Raw genomic sequence first — 26,759 nt, forward strand, 5'->3', positions numbered from 1 at the left:
TTTTTTCATTTTGGTTAACTGAATTATGTTGAAATTCTATCATGAAATCATTATTTAAGATCATAATCTAATTGCTTAGAAAATAAAAATGGGACTTCAAGCTTACATATAGTCCATCAATGGCAAATTTTAAACATATACCGGGTGGTAAATAAAAAGTTACCATATTATTCTTGACTGCTTTATATATTTCTTATAATTGTAATATATAAATATTTTTTTATTCAGAACTATCCAAATTACTTTTGTCCATTTCTCTATTCAATTATGTGGCTATCTGGTGTAACAGTGACAGTAATTCTATCACGAAAACAGAAGCAGTGCTTACAGATGTAACCCTGATCCATTTTTATAAAGGGGTAGTAAACAGTTGCTTTCATTTACTGTATAAACATATGTTCTCTACAGTGTGCGAGCTAAAATTGTAGATTTTTTGATAACGAACTAATAGGGTAAACTTTTGTAAGAATGAAAACCGTAGCAGCATTTTTTGAAGTCAGCATGGGGCATGGCACTGCTGCTCGACAAAGGCCCTCAGGCCAACCGAATTTTGTTGAAGGGTAGTACAAGCTCTCTCCTTGACTATATTTTAAATGGGATACTCGAGGGGGGGGGGCAACAGTCTGGGAATGAGTTTGCCAAACAGAGATTTATCCTTTTAAAGAAGTCTACAATTTCTAGATTCGCTTGCACTCGATAGCCTTGGTTATTGTAAAAAGCAGTTGCCGATGGCGTCACAAATAAAAAACCTTCTCCAAATCCCTCACATACCTCCTCACAGTCCAATGACTGACATTGAGATCCTCGGGATGCTGCCCCATCGACTTGGACGGACTTCTGGTGTTAGTTGTGCTACCATCCTTCATGATCCTGATTTTCTGGTGTCTACCGCTACCAGGGTATCTCTCAAGGCTCTTACCTAGAGCCATAATGTTCTAACTTTATAGACAAGACTCCGGTACCACCCTACGACCTTCATGATCACCTAAACCCTCACTTGGGCGTGGATCCAATCAGACATCTATTACCTTTACTTCTCCATGCTGACAACTGTCCATTTAAAAAAGTTTATTGATTGTTTATTAAACAGAATAGGCATTACTTTTAATAAAGCAACTTATTATTTTAAATTAGGAACCTTTAGATAATCCAAATTGATTTCAAGTCAAGGCCACGATTTTACCTCGTTACATTGTTATAGTGTGAGAGGTTTAATCGAAAGAGTATGTAAATGTATTCATCTGTACTTGCGGGCAGAAATGTATTCCACATCAAATATTTTTCCTATCAGAAAATATTACTGATCTTTCAAATGGTGAATAGTTAAGATCTTTTGAAAGTATTTTGCATCTTTGAAGATGTGTTTGTTTCATGCCGTAGCAATTGTCTTTTTACTAATACCTAGGACTTATCTGCAAGCTTGCTTTTTTTTAATATTGTAGCGTATGATACTTCCAAAAATTTAGGAGGATTGATAATTGATTGGGTTAATCTCAAAGAAGTTGTTGAGTTTATCTGCATTGAAAGTAGATTTCCTACGAATGTCATTCTTATTTTTAATATTCCAAACATCTTTCAAATTTTTTTACCATTATATTCTATCTTCCTGGTCTCTCCAATGAGCTTTGAAATCACAAATGGAGTCTTGTGTCCTACTCTGATGCTATTGTTAGTTCAATTAAAAAACTAGTACACAGCATGCAATTTGATAATTACCTGCGTGTCATGAATTATTTTTTTTTGCACTAATTAACGTTTTAGGTACATCCCAAGCAATTTGTTGTTTTCCTTGCGCATTATTTTGCTTTGATCAAAATTGGGGAAAAAATTAGTGAGCAGGAATCAAAAAGGCAAATGGTATCGGACTTTCTCGAGGAAGATGTAGATCGAAAAATAATTTCAAACATACTTGACGTGACCGAGAGGACAGTTTGGAACATCAGAGTGAGCAAGGAGAATGGAGAGCAGTAAAAGGAAGGCACGAAATATTTTGAAGCAAGATTAAACATTTCTCAAGTCTCTGGAGCCCAAGATCAAGGAAGATCCAACAGTATCAATGTGCAGCTTGGCTGACGAGTTCAACATGGACAATATCAGCATCAGGAGGGGAGTTCATGATGACCTTGACCTTAATATATTTGCCTGGACTCCAAGGCATTTTCTCACCGACAAGATGAAGACATTAAGGCTTGAGATATGTAAAAAAAGTCCTTAATTACTTGAAAAGTCATCTGTTGACTGAGAAGATCTTATCAGACAAAAACATCTTCATAGTCGACCAGGTTTTGAACCGCAGAAACGTAGATTTTTAAGCAGCATTACCTCAATGGCACCTTCAGGACAAAACATTCTGTCCAAACAATGTGCATGCGAGTCATGGCCTCTGATGTGAAGAAAATGGGTCTGTTCTTCTTCAAGCCCAATGAGAAAATCGGGGATTAGGCAAACTATGAGGTCCTGAGGTGGTAAATTTTGGCGTGGCTGAAGGCTAACTATCCTGAGAACAACTACGGCCTTGAAGACCCAGAACTTCTGCAAGGAACACTTTGTTGACTTCTGGTACAAGACCTTCTGGCCCTCTTCTAGTCATCATCTCAATTCCCTCGACTTCAGAGTGTGGAGTGTCTTAGAGAGCAGGGTTGGGAATATATCACACAGGAATGTGTTGGAGCTCAAGGCCAGCATCAAGAAGAAACAGTCCAACATGTCCACCGATTATATTGTGGGAACCTCCACTAAGTTCTGACCTCGTTTGGAGGCTGTGATAGAGACTGAGTAAGGGTCGGGTATTGCTCCTTGATCGAGGGAAATTTCCCTGTTGCACTCTTTATGTTTGTTGACAACTGATCTTTCATTGGCACTATGTAGGACCACAACTTTTCAAACCAGTCATGTAGAAACCAGAATTTTGAATTGTGGTTTGTATTCAATTTTTTAGAATTTTTCGGGTACGTTATTTAAAGATAATAAGATTAACTCTACTCTAAAAAATTTCACTTCTATCATGTATAAAAATATTCAGTTGTATCATTTTTATATAATTAATTAATATGTAACTAATTACCTTAATGTATGACATTGTAGGAACAAAAAAGTATATTTTTGGTGCCATAGGTCATTACATTATAGTAGATTAGCTATTAGTAGCCTTGAAAAGAAGGAAATATATAAGAAATCTTACTCATTACCTAGCAAGGACATCTAGGCAGGAATAAATTCGATATCGAGCTTCAATTATATTTTGAGTCCAACGGGTCCTCAGTGATACTCTCCATCATTTTTGAGCAGACACACACGTGTGCTCAATTTTATTATTATCAAGTGTATAATTGTACAACCATATATCACAATATGACTAAAAGGGATCAGCTGGTAGTTAGTTAATAATTTCAGCCTATAACATTATTATTCAATGATTGTTTAATAGATCTGATTCAAATTCAACCAATCTACGTTCAGAACACTGAATAATAATAATAATAAAAAAACAGACACATCGAGAGTTGACTTCAAAATACAGTGTAGTTTTTTTTGTCAGTGAGGTGACGAAGTCTTAGATGTTCTCTTTTAAAGAACTAAAAAATATGAAAATTGCTTTTAGAAAGAAAAACACAAAAAAAAAAAAAAACTTTTCAGAATTCTAAACAAAAAAAAAAAAAAAAAAAAAAAACACTGGCGAGAAAATGCTCAGAATTTACACCTCTATGATTCTATACAAAATAATATAAATATAGTAACCTCAAAAGTCTTATTTTTAGTATTTACTTATATCCAAAGCTATAAAACATGTGGTCAAACTAAACCTGTTGGCTAATCGATAATCTATCTTGTCGCTAGGATTGTTTATTTTGCTTTAATATTTATCTATAGCTTACTATTAGTCTTGATTTTCGATCTGAAAATCTTAGACTGGTCTGAGACCGTTCTATTTTCTGTTTGACCAAATTTGTTTATTTAACTAAAAAAACTCGTTGTGGACAGGTCTCATAGAAAAATTCAGTCTCATTCGGTTCCCAAAAAAATTTGGTTTATATAAATAGTTTATAAGATGACATTTATGTATTTTAAAGTTCAATGACGCCATACGAAGGTTAAAAAAAGATCACCCGTAGGATTTTACTCCTGTCGTCTCACATAGAATATAGAATTCTAAATTTGAGCATCTCTTGAGATAAATGATCAAATTAGAAATATTTGTCGTCCATTCCCTTCAATTTCAATGGTCCCAACTCTTTGAGAACAATAATAATAAATTAATGAAACAAACCAATATGCGAGGAAATGAAGTCTGACTTCTTACACGACTTATTACGTATTATACAACTGATTTACTGATATAGTATATGTTCAAGTAAATATTTGTATTTTTGAGTTTAAAAAAAAACAAAAATTACAATGATTGATCTAGAAAAAATAAAGAAATTTGCTTTCTCATAATATATGAAACCGACAAAAATCGTTTCATAAAGTGAGATCGAAATAAAATTGGTCCATGGGCTGAACCAAAATATTAGTCCGAAACGGTCGAGAAAAAATCACTTAAGACCGAATCAAAAAAATAAAATCGGTGCTGCACCTAGTCTCAACAGTCTACTTTCATTAATTATCCCTTTTAACTGAATTAACAATTCTGCGTTGAGAATAAAATGTTACATATGTCACGAGTAGAGAAGGAAAAATGAGCGCATTGTGCGTGTAAAAATTAATTCATATACTTAACTTGTGTAAGTTGTAAATTATACAAGCAATATTTACACTAATAAAATAATTAATTTAGTCGTACGCTTTAAGATGGGCAGATTTTCTCTTCTGTAAAAATGAGTAAGGATGTAAATATTTGCTAAATTGAGGTAAGCGTATAAACCACACCTAAAAGAAAGTCATAAAAATATGGTGAATTTGAGAGACAAAATATCTGTTGATAGAGATCACTATAAAATTATGTGCTCCTTCCTAACTTATAAATTACAATATTCATAATAGAGATGAATAAGTAATTAGAACATTCATATTTTGCTCATACCAATATTTACTTTTTTTATTAACACTCACAACAATTAAGTCAATATTCACAGCTGTAGATATGAGTTGAGAACGGAAAAGGATTGCATTCAGCGTCTAAAATTGAACTCCTTTATCTTGATAAGTAGTAAAATTAAAGAAAGAAAAAAAATAACTGACGTCATTTATATTATCATTATATGGCGATATCTTGCGTGTTAAAAGTATTTCCATAATACATTGAATTTACTCTTGTTACTAGCTGCGTTTTGTCACTTTGTATTAAAACACTGTCTTCCAAGCTGAAACGCTTGATATAATTGAGGCTCTTTCTTGGATTAAAGACCATCGTGAGAAATGGGGTTTTAGAGGATTTTGTATATAGTTAGACTATCAAGCAGGAATTGGAGCATTGTGGTAGATATAGACAAAGAGTTCCCTTGTCCAAGATACGAAAACTCTTTTGATGTTGTTAGCTAGTGAAGTCCATCGCTCCCATTGCAGGATAAGATGTCACAGTAATGTCACTAGAAATGAGATGGCTGATATGCTAGATAAAGCTGGATCTCTGGATCAACCTCCTACACAAATGGTTGGAATCCCTCGTTTATGTCTTAGGAAGAAGACATCTGCTCATTACATGGACAAATGGTAAATCCTTTGGTCGAATCTTGACTATTGCTGTCAATTCATGCGATGTTCTCAAGAGTCAGACTTGGAAAGTGGAAGCATCTCGTAGATTTTTCGAAAGGAAAACCGAACTCATTGGTTCCGTTTTTCACTGGGCATTTTCTGCTACGCCGACGCTATCACCTCGTGCACCATGAAGTTTACCAGTTATGTAGTGGGTGTGGTTTAAGAGATGAAGAATCCCTTCATCTGGTTTATGAATGTCCTAAATTTATGATTCAATATAAACTGTATCTTTGTTGATATAAAAGAGCGAACCACACAGGATCATTGTATATTAATTCATTAATAAATACGAGCCTCCATAAATACGCACTTTTATCTGAGTTAACAATATAAATAATGTTAGGGTAAGAAAAAGTTGCATACGATAATAGAAAATATGATACAAATAATAATATGACGTCATCTGGTGTATAATAAAAATTGACATATTATATGGGAAAATATATCAGTTCGATCAGGAATCTACTCAAGCTAACAAGTGCGTTTCACTGTAATGCTTTACGGCCTTTATTTTGATCATTCATTTAAATAATATATTTCCAAAGGTGTAAACGTTCTACATAATATGATATCATGACAAAAGTTCATTTACATCTATGTAAATAGAATTGTATGTTTCACATACACAGATGTTTCCTAAAAAAATAAATTTATTTCATGTTATCGAAGATACTTTTCATATATATCATGAATAGTTTGACTATTACTAGCATCTAGTGCTGTAAGTAATACAAATGTTTTCGAGTGACAAAATTAATAAATTTACTTGTCATCAATAGTGTATTTAGAAACGTGTTGGTCCAACAAAGGTAATACATATTTTGCATAATAGTACTTTTTTCACAGATAAACATTTGTGTATAGGATGTATTTTACACCATTACGTATCAATCAATTTAGAAATTGTTAGTTCAATAAAGCATGCAACATAAAAATCAACTTCTCCTTATATTTTTGATTTTTTCATCATTTCATCTAATTTAATTTATAAAATCAATTTAGCAGCTCTCAATTATAAAGGGTGGTCCCCATAAATTGTGAAAATATTTGAAGGCAAGGGGGAAAAAAATGAACGAACTGGATTGGGTAGAACCAAATATTTTTATTATTTGAATGCTACATTTAATGACATTCAATAATTTATAATAAAATCTGTCTCTTTTGAAAACCTCGTCCATACGGCGCTGAAGGTTTAGGAAGGCATGGGCGACCTCGTACAGATCCATCTTTACCATTGTATACTTAATTGTCTTCTTTAGGATCTCCACAGACAAATGATAATTGGAAAAGGCCTTATGCTCAACCCTCCACCAGATGTACAAATCGCATGGATCTAGGCTGTATACAGGCCAAAAATACGAACACCAAAAGTTAAGACATTTTGTGGCCAAGACGTCCTACGCTTTTTTGGCCTGGTGGGCTGGTTCACTGTCTTGTTGGAAGGTGCAAATTTCTTTCTTGGTTTACTCCACCCATCCAGCAAATCTAAATTAAAAGTGCAAAACTAGAACCAGTTCATAGGCAAACCTGGATCTGCACGAGGTTGCCCAAGCATGTCGTAGCTTCCGGAACCCTTTTGGCCGAGGTTATCAAGAGAGGTGGATCTTATTATAAATAATTGAATTTAATTTAATATTGCTGTCAAATAGTAATATATTAAATGACAGTTATACTCTATCTAATTTGTTCGCTATATCATTAGAATTTTCCCAATTTATCTGAACCACCATATATAGTACAAACAGTTAAATGAATTATATTTACATTTAAACTAAGGTGACTGAGCACTTGCCTTGATGGAATGTCGTCTGACCTCTTTTTAACCCATTGAGACGATAAGTTAAAAAAACCTTTAGAATTTAAACACATCCTTCTAAAGAAAAAAATGATTATTTAAATACAAACTGGAGCCATCTTACAAATATCCTAAGACTATAATTAAACAATTGAATATTAACATAAATAAAGGAATGACTGACAAAAAAAATAGAGAAAAGACTATTTAACTGTTGCCCAAACAAGAATTAATTTAATAAAGCCTCCCTCATATTGAAATAATATTTTTTGTAATAAAAATGTATTTACTATGTAGTTTATTAATTGTTCATATTCTTTCCTTTGTTGTTCTTCTAATATATCGTAACAAAAAGTATTTATAAAACAATAGTAAAAAATGTTGTAACACTAGATTTTTAATAAGTCAGGCACGTAGTGTTAGATCAGTCTTATGACTGATTTCGTAATTACGTAATTTCGCACGTGATTATCATAAAAGACTGACAATTACCTTTCCATAGAATCACATTTTTATCAGACTAAAATGACAGGACTGCAGTATTTTAGTTTTTTTGACCTTTTAAATTAGCTCTGATAAATATATAGCTTGAAATAGTCATATTGAAAATACTTTATCCTAAGAATAAGGGATTATGAAGATAGATTGCAAAAAAAATCAAAAATCAAAGAAATTAAATATTCGCCTAGATAGTTCATATTTAAGCCGGTTTTAATAGTGATGTAAAGAAAGACTTATGTGCTAATGGGTCGCGATAAAAATTGGTCAATTTGCCAATAAATTATTTCAAACCCTTCAAAAAAGTTTGAATTAATGATATTTAGGTATGTAAATTATTCCTTCATTTTTGAAAATTTCATACATTTTACGGCACGAACTTCTTCATTTCCTTCATGTATTAATTGATTTTTTTATAAGAGAGTGCAGGACATTTGTTTATAAGATGGGTTTCACTCTGTGACCCTTCCACACAGACATTGCAAGTTGCATTTAATTTGTTTCATTTACTTGGGTGGGCGATAAATAGCCAGTGACCTCTCTAAGCTTGTACTAGAAGTTTTATCCCAAGGTTGACACTCTTTGGCTTTGGTTCTTCCATCATGATTTGTATATGTTTTATACTTTGTATCGCTTGCACCAGAGTTCATAGAATAAACCACGTATTACCCGCGTAATTAAGATTTTAGCCACTCCAATCCACTTTTGGGGTTGATTCTTAGTGCCTATTTTTGTAAGATAATCTGTAAATTCATTTTCTGTCACATCATTATGATCTTTGCACCATTACAGATCTATAATTTTCTGATTTTTTCCTCTGTTCAATATTTGTTTGCACTTATTGACTTCATCATTTGTAGTTCGATGATTGAGAATAACAGTAATTGCTGATTGACAATAGGATCGGATTATTACCTTTCTTAAGGATTTCTTTTGCTTGAGAAGACCTTCCACTGATTGTGCGATGGTTAATACTTTTGCTTGACAAGGTCGATAATTGGTGAATGGACATATCACCTTGAGCGATAGCCCATCCGAAACTTACATTTCCTTGTTCATCCTTGGATCCGTCAGTGTATATGACTATGTCGGGATTATCAATCCGATAGTTGCCAATCCAGATAAGATTGCATTTGATGAAGTCACTTGGTTGATTCCATTTAGCTTGATATAGTATTTTATCACATGATAAACAATGCCCACGACACCTTGGAAGATTACCAATGCCATCCCAGGTATCCTGCAGGAAATGCAGGAATTGGTGGCTGCAAAAATGAAGTCTTCTGAAGTGGTATACTCTGCTTTCGGATAATTAAAAGACTATGGTTCCGAAACTTTGACTAGACGTACTGGTCACATTCATAATATAATAAAACTTTTTTTGGGAAGGCAAGGGTTGGAATATTGGATAATATATACGGGAAAGTTAATATGCTATCAACAATTACCCCATCGTTGTTCTAGTTCTAAAAGTCTTGTTGATTTTTTTATAATACAGTATATAAATGAATAGATGAAAAAGCTGTTTAAACCAAAAAAATTAAAAACTGAAGATTAATAGTTTCATTATGTCTATAACTGTTGATAACAATCAAATACATTAGCTATTAATCAATAATCGTCATCAATGAAATAGACCAATCTAAAAAGTAGGCATCATATTTGATTGAAGTTAAATAACAAATATAAAAGTGCATAGTATTGATGTGAATACGAAATATACTTGTACAGTAATGTCTTTGGGAAAAATAATTTCAAAAAGTAAACATTTTATTGACAAATTTATTTGAAAAATCTTAATTGTATTTAAAGAGGGTTATGATGTGAATATCTCTACGTATCAAATGCACATATGGAGTTGTAAATTTTAAGCACTGCTACAATTCTTAAAAAATAAACTCAAAAATATATGATACTCTCATAATTTGAATAATGTTTGGGATGAAAGCAGTTTAGCTGTCATGACATTTTAATACAGCAGCTATGAGAAGAAAGTATATACATATATATAGGATGATGATTTTAAATCTGGAACAAGTTTGCATCTCGATATCTTGACAACCCTGAGATCCATGTTTATGAAAGTGTACTCATCAGATTTAGCTGACATAATTTATTTGAAAAATAACAAAAGTCTTGATGTGTTTTCCGAATACGAACACCAAGGAACCACTATTATGTTCCTGAAAAAAAACTTCATATATAATTAAGATAGGTAACTAAAAGTGATATTAACAAATCCGGTGTCGTGCTAGAATTATAAATTAATAATTGGAACTGGATTTGTTGCAGAAACACATTATTTTTATGACCTTTATGGTTTGAGCAAAATAAATGTGGGCTCTTAGCTCCTTGGATCTTAACCCCTTGGTCTACTATGTCTGGGTTGTCTTTGGGAAAGAGTCAAATCAACATGCAAAAAACATTATTGAATCCTTGCTAATACAAGCAAACCGTTTCTCATCAAAGCCTATCCCAGATTCAGGGTGGCAACGTTGGAAACTATGAATCCCTACTTATAAAAACAAATGATTTGTGAATTTATGTATTTATCAGAAGCAAAAGATTTGCGAATTGATGAATAATTTTTGGCACATAAATTGTAATACCGAGAGGCCCATTAAAATCTAAACACTTTTCATTTTACACTTCAACGAAATATCATTTTTTGATTCGCAATATAATTTCAACAAAACTAATGCTTTATATAGATGTGTGTCTGAACTCTTCTAATAATTAATGTAGTGATGAAAAATTAGAAATTAGGCGGCGGGAGCCTAGGCACCTGCTTGGGATGTTTCTCTGTCATGGCGTCCTGGTGCTGGCTTATAGTGACTTTGAGTGCCTCGGTGTTTGGATGACAGACGATGCAGGCCTTCCCATCGACCTCCACCCAAGCTGTGTAGTCGAGGGAGTTAGCATCAGGGTTTTAGGGAGAGCATAAGTGTTAAAAAAGAGTTCAAAACAACTCAAAAGAGTTTAACAGAGGAGGAGGGTTTCTTTTCATTACTGGTGTCTAAAGTGGCCCTTCCACCCTCACAAGGATCTTGCCACCATCTTCTTTTTTGATATTCTCTGGACAGTCTAGTATGAAACCCCTTGTATAGCCTGTTATGGACTTGATGTTACTGGGATGGGCTATTTTCTTTACTTCCTCCGGGTCCAGTTAGACCTTTTTAAAAGAGCCCTTCTTCCTCTCCAACGTTTCAGACTTTCTGACAATGGTATTTGAGACGTTCAATTGCTTTGATTGCCCGAATGGAAATTCGTTGATCACGTTTCATTGTCATTTTCTCGACTTCTACGTAAGCTAACGAGCTTTATTTTGTAATTAATTGTCTATGCTTTAATATATCGAAATATGAAATAATTTCGTACCTTCCTTAACTATATAATTATTAAGTGGTGATATTTCAATGGACAACCTAGTAAATATTGTTTTTTCATTTTTAGAATTTAAATCTTTATCCTAATCCATATTTAGCAAAAAGTCTAGCCTGCGTTCCTAGTAATATTGTGTACGACTCTATATATTAACTTTTAAGATTCTTATGTCAGACGGGGTAATTATGTAATGTTTACATATGCTCCATCAGTGGAACTTCATCTCACTAATTAGAGGAATATTTAAAAATACAATTTTACTAATTTAATGTGAATATGGTTCATATTGGGAAAATATTAGCATTGCTCCAATTTGAGTGAAAATTTAGTTACACCCTTGAAAGTTAATATCAATTACAACATTAATTTGTTTATTTTGTTTGTTTTTACTATATACAATATGTACAGTTCACAAAATGTCGAATGGTGAGCATATACAATAGGTTAGATCAAGGAGCAATAGAGAAAATGAGAGTGCACCTAAATGTCAAAGAAACTAAGGACTATGTTTTTATTAAAAAAAAGGCGTTGTAATTTACTCCAGATACTCATAAGCCATATAAATAAATAAATATTTTATAATTTATAAATTTTTATAATCTATTTTTCAATTAAAACAATTTCATTTATATAGGCTTGCTGGCCCACGTATATTCATATGTAATATATTTAACTGAAATAATTGTCCTTTTCTGAATAGTTTTTAATTTTTTTTTTCCTTATTTTTTCTTTTTCATCAAATAACAATTTTTAAGATGAAATGCCACAAAATGATGCATGACCGGTGCTGACACTACTGCATGCTATTTTAAATTTTCGGATCATTTTATTACATAGTTTTTGCAATATTTGTATAAACATAAAAGTAACCAAAGGTTATTTTTTAGACAACATTATTCTTCATAATTTTTTGCTTTTGCAAGCAAGAAACACAAACCTTTGGAGGTTGGTGTTTTTATTTACAATATCCAATAAATACTAATTCTACTTTTTTAGTAATTTTTGAAAATACCTAAAATTTTTCCATCCATATAGGTTGGTAGGTGATTAAAAGTTTATATCAAAACTTAATTTTTTTATTCATAATAATATTTACATATTTTATCATGCTTACCCGTACATAAGCTGTCTAACATTAAGAAAAAATAAATTTTACAATTATCAATGTGATTTTCCGCTCCCTCCTTGGCTTGAGGAACGCTGGGTAACCCTTTTTAACTATATTATCATTCAGAGTATTATAAAATGCCGATCTACGAATAAATATCTGTCGTTGGGCTAAGCATAAGGAATGTATTAAATTTTATATGTTCAATCCTACTTTCGAGTGATGACTCTGAAGTAGGGGTCAAAATATAATAATTCTAGGAAGACTTCCTAGTCTTCTAACGTATAATTCCGATGTTGAACCTTAGAATTCGTAAAAATCTAATTGATTCAAATTCTTCGTTTGTCTTCTAGATTTAGTTTACGTCTCAATTTTGCAACGCACATTTATTAGCAGTGATAACCAGTCACTTTTGAACTCACTCAATCAAACATTATAGGATAAAAAACACCAATATACTTTAGGCCTGAGTTCGTAGAAATGAAAGGAAAAAAAGTATAACTTTATTGCCCTCTTTGTAGATATTCTTCCCAGTTAAAAAAAAACAAAAACAAAAAAACTTTTTTATTGATAAGAAGTAACTTGCGAAACTTATTCTAAAACTAAATTCTATTATTTTTTATATAATAGTTTGTTTACAATTCTAGCATGTACAATGTACATAAAAAATTTATATGTATGGTTTTTTTTGTTTTTGTTTAAAAGTTTATAAGAATATAATTAGGAATAATATATAAATCATTTATCATCTGTTAGTGTAAATGATTCAATTTTTTAGGTTATTGAAGATATGATGATGACAAATTTATATGAAATTTATTACATATTAAGTGCAAGTTATTTAATAGATATTTATCAAAATTTATATTGCTATCTTTTTATGGAATTTCACGGGTGAATGTAAGAAAATTAACTTTTTAATGAATTGCCATTTAAATTATTAATTGAAATTCAGTAAAACATGTGCGTGTTATACAAGAGTCATTGAAAAATTGGTATGAATTTTCCTTTCTTGCGGGATAAAATATCATTTTAGGAAAAAGTTTAGTCTATTTGTAGACTGTACTAGCATCTAACCATTGCATATTTAAAAAAACCCTGATATATGCATTTAAAAAATAAATAAAGCCAAAATAAGGGAAAATTTTCTTTTTTTCAAAAACTTTGAACAAAATGTGCCAACTGAAGATAAAATTTTAGAGCAATTAATTTTGCATCCCTTATTTTCATATCCTAAGGCAACTTTTCCGTCCTATCCGTAATCAAAATTCGAAAAAAATTGAAATCTAACCGCACATTATATACCCATATATATTTAACACAATAGATGAAAAGTTTCGGACATCATACGTAGATTTTTTATAATTGACCTCATTTTCAGCTAGTACCAATCTTCAAAAGGGAGCTGTCAAAATTCATGACAATTTTCTTTAGTTTGTGAGTTATTTTGCTAAGTCTCACTTTACTTTTGTTATTTCTAAAACTGTGGATCAAAAATAGTTGCGTTTTTTTTATTTTACATTGCTTCTTTATGTGAAAAAAATACTTTTCAAACTAAACAATTACTTAAAAAGGGTTATGGGGATGCTGTTCTATAAATTGGATAAAAAAAAGACTAATATTTAAAAAAAAAAATAACAAAAAATATTATTTTCTTTCTAAAGTCCAGGACATTTTTGTCCATGTGTAATGTAAATTTTATTTACATACCTGTATTTAAAGTGACGGTATTGAAATATAAAAAAAGTTAAAAGTAGTCTTTTGCAAGAGCGGAATTTCTGAAAAAAAAACTATTTTAGAAAGCTATTGAAAGATAGAAAAATAAGAAAACAAATATCAAGGGATTTTGTATGAATTAAATATACTTATCTCTCCCAACAAAAAAAATTATCTTAAATTTTTTTCAATCTACAAAAGTCCTTTTATACTATTTATTTTAAAAAGTTAAATAGAATTAGGGTATAATTTAATAACTTTATGAATTTGAATGTCAACAAATTTTTGTAGAAGAGACTTAAATGTTGTATTTCTAATAAAATATATCTAGATAAATATGAAAATAGCTGTATTTGTGGTTTACAGGAAGCCAAACTTTATGTATTGTTAATATAGCTTAATAAAAATGCAAAAACTATTTTTTAAGCTGCAAATCTAAAATAGCTTATGAAATAATCACTTTTTATGTGTTATTCATCAATACTATGAATTTGTATGTTTTCTATCAGCTATAAATTTTTTTCATTGTGATCAAAATGAGGAATCCATTAGTTTTTTAAAGTAATGGTCTTTTGTTTTATTTACAAGCATTTTTACCTTTTGAATAAAAGGAAAATATTTTTATTGATATACCTAAACATATTTTTTCCTTTCTTGCCATATAAAATGTGAAGAAGCTATAGTAAATATCAGCCATACTTTGGAACACACGTTTTTCTAACCCACTTTCCATGCAAGCATAGAGATATCCTTTCACAATCTGTTGGTATTTTCCCAGAAAAAGCTGCATATCTGGCTGCAGAGATGAAACAATTACTCTCAATTTTTCTTTATCCATAATTTTTATCCGAAATTAAAAAAAAAATCATTGAAACAATCAAAGTACTAATAAAATTAAATTCATATTTTTATAACACTTCTACTTTTTGTTAAATAGTTAATATAATAAGCACATAATCACATATTTTTTTTATTTTATGTACTTAAAGGATTGAAAATCTATACTTTTTTTATGAATTCCTGTATACTGAACCTTTGATATAAAAATAACAAAAACTTAGAGTAATTATCAACCAAACTTATCTCTTTTTTTTACAAAGATCAAAATCATTAATTAACAGATTTGTTTTTCGAACAAACATTGATAAAAAATAACTTATTTCAAACAAAAGTAATTTCTAAATTAAGGAAAAAATATTTTAAGAACATGAAAACGAATACAAAATCTTTTTCATTTCAAGCATTATTACCTTTTTAAAGCAATGAGGCCTCTTTTATCTTTTGAGCTTTTTCGATCAAATAACAATGCTCATTGTTGTTTTAAAGAAACGTATATGATACAATGTAGATATTGAAATAAAGCAAAATGTTTATTTTCGATTCTACCCAAAATAATTTTTTTTCTTATTTTATATTTTTGTTTGAACTCTTCTCAATTGGACAATAAAACTTAACAATAAGATATTATCCATGTATTCTTGTTCAAAAAATAAATCGATTTTTTTTTACTTTATAAATGAATTTGATGTTAGTTACAATTATTTAAAAAATCCTATTTTTAATATTACTGTTTTGTTTAACACTGCATCAATATAAAATGTTCATATGGAATTGGATGTAAATAGATGTCTGCCTTAGCTCTCTTAATCACAAATGATACTTACCTTACCAGCAATAATGGCTTCCAGGCGGCAGTGGAAGGCTTGGCACCTACCGAGGATAAAGTCCTCTGTTATGGCATCCCATTTCCGACTGATAGTGGCTCGTAGCACATCGGTGTAGGCATGACAGACACTGCAAGCCTTCCCCTTAACATGCCGACAAAAGTTGTAGTCAAGAGGTTGGCATCCGGGCTGTACAGGAACTAAAACTATCAAAAAATAATTCAAAAGAACTGAAAAGACTAATTTAAAAGTGTCTTGCAACGGAGGAAATGTTTTTTTTATGGTGTCAAATGTGGCCTCTCCAACCTCTCAAGACTCTTATGACCACTTTTTTTATATCTCTCTGGATGATACTCTGATGTGAAATCCCGAGATCTCTTGCATTGATTCTCATGGACTTGAGGGGATTTGTCTTGGATGTTTTCTTTAACTCCTCTGGGTCCAGTTTGTTAAGCTTTCAGGTCTCATTGCAAGCAATGCCCCGATACATCTGTTGTTTTTCTTGCGCATTGTTTTAATTTGATCAAAATTGAACAAAAAATAAGTGAACAGGAATAAAAAAAGGCAATGGGATTCGGATCTTCTCAACATAGATGTTGATCCGAAAATATATTCAATCATTGACAGGTTAACCGTGAGGACAGTCCGGATCATTAGAATGGCCAAGGAGAATAGGAAAGTAGTCAAAAGTAAGGCAGGAAACGGAGTAAATGGTTGGATGTGAGATGAAACATTTCTCAAGTCCCTTGAGGCCAATATCAATGGATTAATGGACCGCTGGGCTGACAAGTTCCACCTGGACGATATCACCATCCTCAGGGTAGTTCATGATGAACTTGGCATTGAAAGCTTTGTCAGAACGCCAATACACCGACAGGTTGAACCTGTTAATGCTTGAGAGATGCAAAAAAGTCCTTAATTACTTGAAGAGTCATCTGTCGACTGTAAATATCTTCTCAGACAAGAAGACCTTCAAAGTTAACCAGGTTTTAAACTGCAAAAACGAAGGATTTATAGCAACATCGCCTGAGGAAGTCCAGAGCACCTTCATGACAAAATATCCGGCCCAAACAATGTGCTTGGGAGTCGTGGTCCCTGATGGAAAAATATTGATCTCTTCTTCTTTGAGCCCAATGGGAAAATCTGTGCTGTGGTCTTCTCTAAAGTCCTGAGGTGGAAAATATTACCCTGGTTGAAGGCTAACTATCCTAAGAGCAACAATGTTTGTAACCGATACGGTGGGTCCATACTGCCTTGCAGAACGAAAACTTCTGCAAGGAGCACTTTGCTGACTTTTGGAACAATACCTTATGGTCCTCTCCCAGTCCTGATCTCAATCCCCTCGACTTCAGTGTGTCGAGGGTCTTAGATAGTAAGGTTGGTAAGGCATCACACATAAATGTCCAGGAGCTCAAGGCCAGCATTAAGGAGTAATGTGCTAACATATCTGCCGATTATATTTTGGCAATCTGAGCCAAATTCTGACCAGGTGTGGAGGCTGTGATACAGGCTGGAGGCAATCATATTGAATAATTCTTGCAAAGATTGATTGCTAAAAGTTTTTCAATAACATTTTTGATTATAATTTTCTAATTTAAAAGTTATGAATGTTTCGGTTCTGCTTTTTGAAGTTAAAATTAATATTTATATTAGTACAACACATATAATCATAGTAATTCATATTATTTTATTTAAATAATAGATATATTTGGGTAATTCCATGGAAAATGTACACTTTTTTCATCTGATTTAAAAAAAAATTATCTATTATTATGAAACCTTAAAATTTAACTCAATACAGCTTTGACTAATGTTCTCCTTTTTGTTAAGGAATTTGATGATAAATTGGTTTGAAAACCTAAGCATTTTTTAATATAATTTGTAAACAAATAAACTAATTCTGTAATAACATATATATGTAGATATTGAATTTTTTATCCTGTTATAAAAAAGCTGGCTTGACCATGACCATTTTAGCTGAGATATTTCATTATCACAACCTTCTATTTTGATAAAAAAATTATCAGAACAAGATCAAATTAATATCACACTTAACAAAAAAATAAGGGAGGGGTAGTACTGTTGGCTTGGGAGATATTATAAGTTTAATTAGTGCGTATATATTAAATATAATTTTACAGTTAATGGTTTCTATTTGGTATAAGAACAATAAATTCATGCAAATCTTGTTTAGTATATTGCAAGGTAGGATTTAAACCAATAGCTTAGGTAAACCATTGGTTTTGGTCAGGGAAAAGTTCTACCTAAATAATTTATGACATTAAATATCAAACTTTTTTTTTTTTGTATAATGTTGTATAAAAGACTAGTAAATTAATTATATACGATCATATAACTTTTTTTTTGTTAATTCAGTTTTGCAAAGTATTAACTAATGAACGACAAATTAAAAATTATATTTTTATAAAATAAAATTGAAAATAATTTGTAAAATTAGCAAATTAATGGCTTCTAATGCTTATTGGTCCTCAATTTTTTCAAACAAGGAAAGGAGTTATTGAATAATGTGGGTTAGTACTAAACTTCAAAATATAGTTGTCTCAATTTCAAAACAATCTGCGCTTTAGTATATGAGTTATTGTGATGCTACTTTTGTTATTTAAAAAAAACCCGATCAACTCTAAGCAATTTTGTATTTTAATCTTACAATGCTCCTTGATGGGAAAATAGAAAATACCGTACGAGCTAAACAATAGCTTAAAAAGTGTTATAGTGGCTTGTAAGTAAATTATTTATTACTAGAATAATAGTAAAAATGGTGTTTTATGAAACAAAATTCCATATGAAGTAAATATAATAATGATTATATCATGTGAAAATAAAATTGTTTTATTTTTGTAGAAATTATGAACATTAACTTCATATTGTTACTTGAGAGCAACATTTCGTAAATTTTATTCTACGATAGAAAATTATTATTTTTTTCTTCAAATATGTTTCTTATACTCAAAATATTGCTAAAAAAGAATCATATTTTTTTATTTCACCTATGTTTAATTCATGAAAGAAAATGGGCTGGGAATTTACCGCCCATCTGTTACGTTAGGGTTAGCCTTAAAATCAAGTTCTTACTTTGACTTGTCTCATCCGTCTATTTGTTCCCTTCATAATTAATTTTGCTATAAAAGATATATTTGACTTTAAATAATATTAAATGATGCCCATCCGTTTTTAAGGTTTTGACTTATATTGAAAAATTAGGCGGGAAATTTTTTTTGTCTATCCGATTTTTTAAATTAAAATATACTTATATACAGTATCAACTTTATTTAAATGCATGAATTCAAATTTTTAACAAGCCTATGGTTGTTCTTCATTTAGGAAGGGTTGTTTAAAATCTTCAAAAGCTTAGACTATAGATTTCAAAATAGTTGAAAGTAGGCTGAATAGACGTTTCTGTTTTAAACGTGTGTCTCGTGCTGTACGTGCCCCAATTCCCCTAATTTAGGTTAATAATGACATAAATTCTTCTCAATTATGTTGATCCTAGCTAGTTCCACTCTATGTATCTTGGCTTTGATGTGACCTAAACAAGAGAAATAGTAGTATCTTATGGTGATGAAATATAAGTTCCTATAAAAAGAAAGATTTTACATTATTTGTAGCGTATCTAATCATCGATTTTAATTATTTATATTCATCCTGATTACACGATTGATTAAGTGAGTTCGGAAAGAAATCGGGCATTTCTAACGTGTAACGTTTTTCATAATTTTTGAGCAGTAACAATTTCCCTGCATTCTAACAACAGCACTTAAGTATTACTATTGGCTTGGGTCTTCCAATGATAGGATTGAATATTCTTACTAACGGAAAAAATTTGGCATGATAAAACCTGGCTTACTTTCATCATTAGCATAAATAAATTTTACGTAAATTATATTATTACCTTTTGTGTCTCAGTAGTTTTTGTAGTTTCATTATTCAATCTTTTTCATTTTAAAAAGATTATTTAATATTCAAATCAAAAATCGTTGAAGCATTAATTTACAATTTATTCACCATTATTTTTAATCACGAAGTTTATTACCAAACCAAAGGGATAGATAAAACAAAAACTTAAAAGACAATAAGTCTGCGTTGGTTTCAAGGCCACAAGGCCGGAGATAACGTTGTCATCTCCAACCTGGAATGCCTACAACATCAAGAATTACATTACAGCGAACACACCTATACAAATTGAGTTCAATAGAATAATTTTTCCCGAGCTCGTAGTCTATTGAATTAGGTCGTTCCATGACTTCGCAGATTGTGATGTCTTGGAAAAAATGCCTGCCATACCTCTTATTCAAATACGGATTCGCTACGAACTGTCATGATGGTACAGCATGGATACAGCCTTCATCGTGAAGAGCTGCCAATCTGTTCCACGACGTATTGAGGCTGTTATAGCTTTTGAAGAATGAGATAATATATACAAATATGGTATTTTTAGATATCACAAACTGGTTTTGTGTAGGTTATGTCGATTCCATAAAAATTACTTTTTCGACTGCAAGATTTTGATCCCTACTCCGTATTGCAAAGTATTTTATCTACAAAAAAGAATCATTATCTATTAAATCCTTGTCTTTTCGGTAGTGGTACAGTTTTAATTTGTTATGCGTCCAATTCGTCGGTTGTAAAAATAAAAATGTCTACAAATTTTCAATTTGAGGTAATTCTTTTAAGGATCACTTCTAAATTTTGCTAAAATGTTACAGTTTTTGGCAAAAGAACATACTTTCAAGAATATAACGGTTTAAAAGTGTCAGACAATGAAAATAAAACACACATTATCTTTTAATAACACTATAAAAGCCAACTTAATGTGGACTTTGTACTTGGAAAACATCTTTAAATAGCATTTTCAAATTCGTTACTCCATGGATAATTAATTAAATATTGATTAATCCAATAAGATTAAACATTAATCAATAACTACTTTTCTTCATAAGCGAATACACTTTTGTCACTTCAACTACAATTCTTTTTAAACAGGAATCTTTTTTAAAAATAAAAATGATATGATTAAAAAAAAGGATTTAAGGTCATTTTCACATGAAATTGACAAAAGTATCTTAAAATCTCCTAAAAAAACAACTTAACTTAACTAGTTTATAATGTCATATATAATCATATTACATATTACTTAAAGAAAGGGTTCTTTAAGTTTTACTTCATGAAGATTAAATTATTTCTTTATTTTATTTATATATGCAAAACAATTTTAATATTTAAAAGTTACTCCGAGTTGGACAGTTGAGTCTTACACTGTACTTATGCTTAATCAAACTTTTTATCAATAAAAAGATATAAATCAAAATAATGTTTTCTTTTTTTACTTACGTATGCATTTATTTTTTTCTTTTTTTAACATAATTTATATTTATTTAACATTGAAGGATAAATCCATACTGCGTGTCCAAGTCAAATTTTACTCACGAAAAAAATGCTATATATCCCTTATTTTGTAATTATTTATGATAAACCTAAAAATAATATGTATTTAATTACAAAATAAATGGAAGAATATCATATAATTATTTTTTTAATTATTCCATCTATTTTGTATAAATAAATGAAAATGCTTAAAATACTTGTACGAAAATAAAACATAAAAAAATAATTTAAACAAAACAATATTCTTAACTACAAAATTTCTGGTTTTAACAAGATATTATTTGTAATTCCTGTACACTGACATTAAGTTTTTACTTTTAATTAAAGTTTTTAGAAAATATTCATTACTTTATGTATATATTTGGGAATCAAATTAGTAGGTATCGGTTTTGACGAGTTTGTTTGTATTTTATAAAAAATTAGTAACAATATCATATTTTTGTATCTACCGTTCTACGTCTCAGTCATCTTATTAAAAAAAATAAAAAAAAGGATCCAAGAATTCAAAAGGAACATTTTTTGAGTAAAATATTTAAGTAAATTCACTAAACCTCGATTAGAAATGACTAAATATACGTATAAAGGTACTTTTAAGCGGGGGAAAAGATGGAATATTATCAGATTTAATGTTTTGGGAGCATAATGCAAAGTTTTGTCTATAAAATAAAGATTCAAAGCAATAAATATCATTTTTATATATCTTATTATATATTTATATGGTATTCCAGTTTTCTAAAGGAGGGATAACTGCCTGGATACGAGTTCGAAAACTATCTAGGCTTTTTCAAGAGTACCAGTTCTAAGCTGATGAACTGCTCCTTATTGTGAACCCCCAGAGAAATATTGGTGTTGTGGGAAGTCCTATTGGTCAAGTTATGGATATAACTCTACACAAAATATCAAGGGGTTTAAAGCAATACAAGCTGTGAGGCCCCTTGGCTGAAAAAGTTAAAGTCATAATAAAAGTCGAAATATCCTGTAATTTACTTCATGGGGCTTTGGTAAATGTTAAATAACTGCGTGAGGATCCCTGGTCTTGTGTAGGGTCTCTTTGATGTTTCTAACAGTTCAAATGTCTACTTCAGTTAATGTCGTTACCTTTATTTTCCCAAAAAAGAAACAAAAATATGACCAGAACTCATCTGGTCGTTTACCAAATAATTTAAGTATCCCAACTGCTATTATCTTTTATTTACTCCCAGACAATCATAGTCATATAATTTCTACCAAATTTATAAAATGAGTAAGACATATCTAGTTATGTTATAATCCCACAAAGTATTTTATTTAATACTGTATTATAATAGTAATATTTAATTAAAAGAGTAGCTATTTTTTTATATTTGTATATGATTACCAAAATTATCCATAAAAATAATAAAATTGCCATTATACATAAATATACGAAGACTACAAGGAATCACCAAAAATTATGTTCTTGTTCTTTTGGAAACAGAGTATAATTATAGAATAACATAATACTTTGTTTATTGATGAAAATGAATAATTATGAAATAGCCATGACGCATCAAGTGAGACGAAGGAATCGACAACTGACAAAAAAATGCTTAGGGTATTTTTAACACCGTGTGTAATGTTAGCCATTGTTATTAATGAAAAAATCATCGTTAGTTTTCTCTCGTTGAAGTTTTTCTTAATTTTCTCAACTATTTGATGACTTAACATGATAAGATTTGTTCACAAATTAGTACACAGGCAGTAGATGTACTTATGCTAAGTAAGTTTACATGATGTTCAATTCAGTATGGAGTACATTGTATTTAATAATGCTAAAAATTTAGAAGCGGATTGATTTTCAACTTTTATTTGGATTTCGAATACAGTTAATTGCAGAAAGTTTGTCATATGGTATTAAAATTACCTATGCAAAATATTTAGGTAGTCCATTTCATCAAAATTATGGAAAAAGGCAAAAACTCTTAACTTAATGACTCTTTTTAATAAAATAATTTAAATAGACATTTTTTATCTATAAAATTTGTACTGAAAGTTTTTTCTAAAATTGTCCTGTGGAACAAATAAAAAGTAAAAATTAGGAAAATTTGAAGATCTGCGTATAGTTCACATACTTTGTTTTACATTTTTAGAAGGAAAAATCAACATTTTGGAATGTTATTCTCCCTTTTTTCTCCATATAGTTGCATAAAATAATTATAAATGTTTTTATAGATTAGAATAATGTCTATATATTTAATTTATTCAAAATAATTATGAATGCTGTATTCTATCCTGTTTGATGAAATAAGTTGTTTCCTTTCTAACTTTGATCGAGATGTGCAACCTAAAGATGACACTGATGAGCAATGCCATTATGCATACAATATTTTCTTACCATATGACAACATTTCCAAACTAGCAATAATCGAAATTAGAAAAAATTTAAAATAAAAGTCACCCCATTAGACACCCTGTATATTAACCAAACACGATTCGTATCCTGTAAGTAGTAAATAACATATCAATAGTTTAATATAAAATCCTTTCTTTCTCCAAATAAAAAACATTTATGTACTTAAGACCAAAGAAATAAAGTACATTATACCTCGACGAGCTAGATAAAAATATATTTGCGATTAACCCAATTTCTGTACATTGTGTTTATATACAGGGTGTAGGAACCTTACCTCCTTCATATGATGCATGGTAATCATACTTTAAAAGGAGTAGTTCTATTTAGGGGTAAAACTGTAAAGTTTTTCGTAAATACAGTCTGTCGTAATCATGGGTTGGAGTATTGTGAGAAAAGTGCGGTTGTAGTGAAAAATTTGACCGCATTAGCTTAATAAAATTAAGCTAATGATAACTCAATTCCTGAGATGTTATTGAAGTTATTGATGAAAATTAATTAATTGATTCCATTTCTAATATACAAAAAACGATTTCGTAAGTTTATTTTCATAATTTGAAATATGCAAAATTCTTTGAACGTGAATAACTCTAGAGATAATTATGCAAGAGAGATAAAATAGATTTGGTGTTATTCAAAAAATGATTTTAAGTGGTGCAAATGTCCTAATTGAAAATTTGGATCACCCCCCGAAAAAAAAAAATATTGTGAAGGTACTTGCAAAAACCAAAAGTTAATTGTTACATCAATTAATCATCTACAGTTAAAAAAATGTTGCCAACTTAATTTGACATCTTTAACTATTCTGTAAGACCTCTTTATAAAAAGTTACTTAAAGATAAACACAAAAAATCAAAAAATCATTTAAAATTAAAGTACCCAAGCTCGGTTTATTAAACAATGGATGACGTCATATATCTGCTATTATTTTTAAAACTATATAAAACAAAACTTTAAATGGGTACCATCATTAAAAAAACTTTTTTTTTTCTCTTTTAAAACTTGTTTTATGGCATTTTTTGAAAAAGGAAGTGACGTTGTTGCACTCTCTTTAAATATTTATAAATATGCATTCTATGTACTCGAACAGTATTTATCTCATAATACCATCATATACAAAAGTTTATTAGTAATAGGGATACATTGATGTAAACGTCTTAAATAACAGTTCTAAATCTATAAGTATGTATTAGAATGGGTCGTTTTAAGAGGATTTGATTAACTTTTCAAAACTTTGAAAACTGTATATTAGAAAAAGATAAAGAATTGGTGAAGAAATTTTACTATATAAAATATAATATAAATGATCTTCAGGAATCAAATTTCTTATCATAGTGAAAAAAATACTGAAAATATGTATAAATAAAATTATATCTAAATTAAGGAACCTCCAAACTCCACTAATTTAAATCAATTATTCTGATAACAGCATTATGGGTGTTGCAAATTGCAATCTTAAATTAGAAAAACTTGGTTATAGAAATAAAATAATAAGAAATTGATTTTAGTGAATTTGATTGTTGTATAAAAGGCGATATTGGAACTAATATATGTCTCTTCAATCAAATTTAGCTTCTAAATGATGGCTAAAATTCTTTTGTTTCTTAACTTATCCAATAAATTCGAATACAATGCTTATAATTTACTCAAATAAGTCTATGAAATATTGAATTGTATGTATATATAAACTTTTTTGATATTTGTTCAAGGTTATTTGTATGTTAACGTATCACATATTCCCCCATCAAAAATTTATAAAGTTTTGATTTTCAAGCCACTTTAATATGTATACTTATATTATTGTAAAACTCTCGTGTACATCTGTGTTGTTTAAATATGACAAAAAATATACAAATATATACTATACACTAATGCAAACTAAAATATGCAAAGACATCAAGTAACATATTGCATATAAATTACTTTGGAGTAAATAAACTAGACTTATATTTACGTTTTAAAAATATTTTGATAAATTATATTAATTTATATTATTTACAGTTACCAGATCTGCATACGATCTGCAACCTTGAATGAAGATAAAATTGCACTATTTTGTCACATGATAAATTAAAAGCAAACTTAAAATTTAACCATGTTCAAATCATTCGTGATATCATTTCATTTCAGTTCTGGGATATTAACCTTACTAGCCTTTCAAGCCTAGGTGGTTGGTTATATTTGGTAAATTTTTGGTAACCTTTCAAATAAACTACAAACTTATTCATAACTAGCAAGAGTACCCTGCATTGCTTAGAGTAATTACATGTCAATGAACAAACAAAAAGACTATCGAGTATTTCATTGAAATCAAAAAACTAACTGATTCAATAATTAACGTACTTTTAGTGACTGAAAATAATTCATATTATGATATATGTATATTAAAGGATAAATTATTAGTTACAAAATAAAATAAATATGATCTCTTTAACTTATATAGAAGTCGAGAAAATTACATTCGAACGTGATTGACAAATTTCCATTCTGTTGGGCGTCCTAGGACCACAAGCTACATAGTCAATAAGTCCTAAACGTTGGAAAATAACTAGGGTATTGTAACAAAGAACAAATTGGACCCGAAGGAGTTAAAGAAAACAGCCCAGACCAATCTCTTCAAGTCCATGAGGGCCTATGCAAGAGATCTCGGGGGTTCATATCAGTATGGCCAGAGAGCTATAAAAAGCTGGATGAAAAGAACCTTGAGAGGGCGGAGAGCCCCTTTTGCCACCAGCAATGAAGAAAAAAACATCTACTCCATTGCAAGACTATGCTATAATAATAAAGATGTGTAGTTCTGTTTTTCCCCTCAGTTTTATCTACACAGGGCTGTTGCTCTATTATAATTATAGATTATATAGTCACCCAATTGCGCACATTAAAAATGAGGCGTCGACAGACAAACTTTCCTTCATTACATTCATAATTTGTAGATTGTACAGTTGATTTCGGAAGCATAAGTTCCTTTCTGATTTACTAAAAATAATGTAGAGATGCAAATGTGAAGATCCCATTTGTTTTCTTTATGACTTAGAATCTTTTCACTTAAAGATAATGTCGCTATAAGCATTTATTTTATTTTGGAGTGCATATTGGACTTGCTTTGGGAAATGTAAAAAACCCTGT

The 26,759-nt window shown here is 30.2% G+C and overlaps 1 protein-coding gene across 2 annotated transcripts in view; it reads left to right on the forward strand.

Moving 5' to 3' along the window:
* The window catches only part of LOC121121912 (uncharacterized), a 211,190-nt gene that overhangs the window by 25,493 nt on the left and 158,938 nt on the right, over positions 1-26,759 (forward strand). Inside the window, exon 1 of one of the 2 annotated variants that reach the window (XM_040716903.2) lies at positions 6,391-6,506. The exons of the other annotated variant lie outside the window; for it this stretch is intronic. The gene's annotated coding sequence lies outside the window, so the exon portion shown is untranslated. Of the gene's footprint in view, positions 1-6,390; positions 6,507-26,759 lie in introns of those variants that run through there. 2 annotated transcript variants of the gene reach the window in all.

The sequence above is a fragment of the Lepeophtheirus salmonis genome, chromosome 7 (assembly GCF_016086655.4).
Source record: "Lepeophtheirus salmonis chromosome 7, UVic_Lsal_1.4, whole genome shotgun sequence".
Classification (NCBI taxonomy): Eukaryota; Metazoa; Arthropoda; class Copepoda; order Siphonostomatoida; family Caligidae; genus Lepeophtheirus; species Lepeophtheirus salmonis.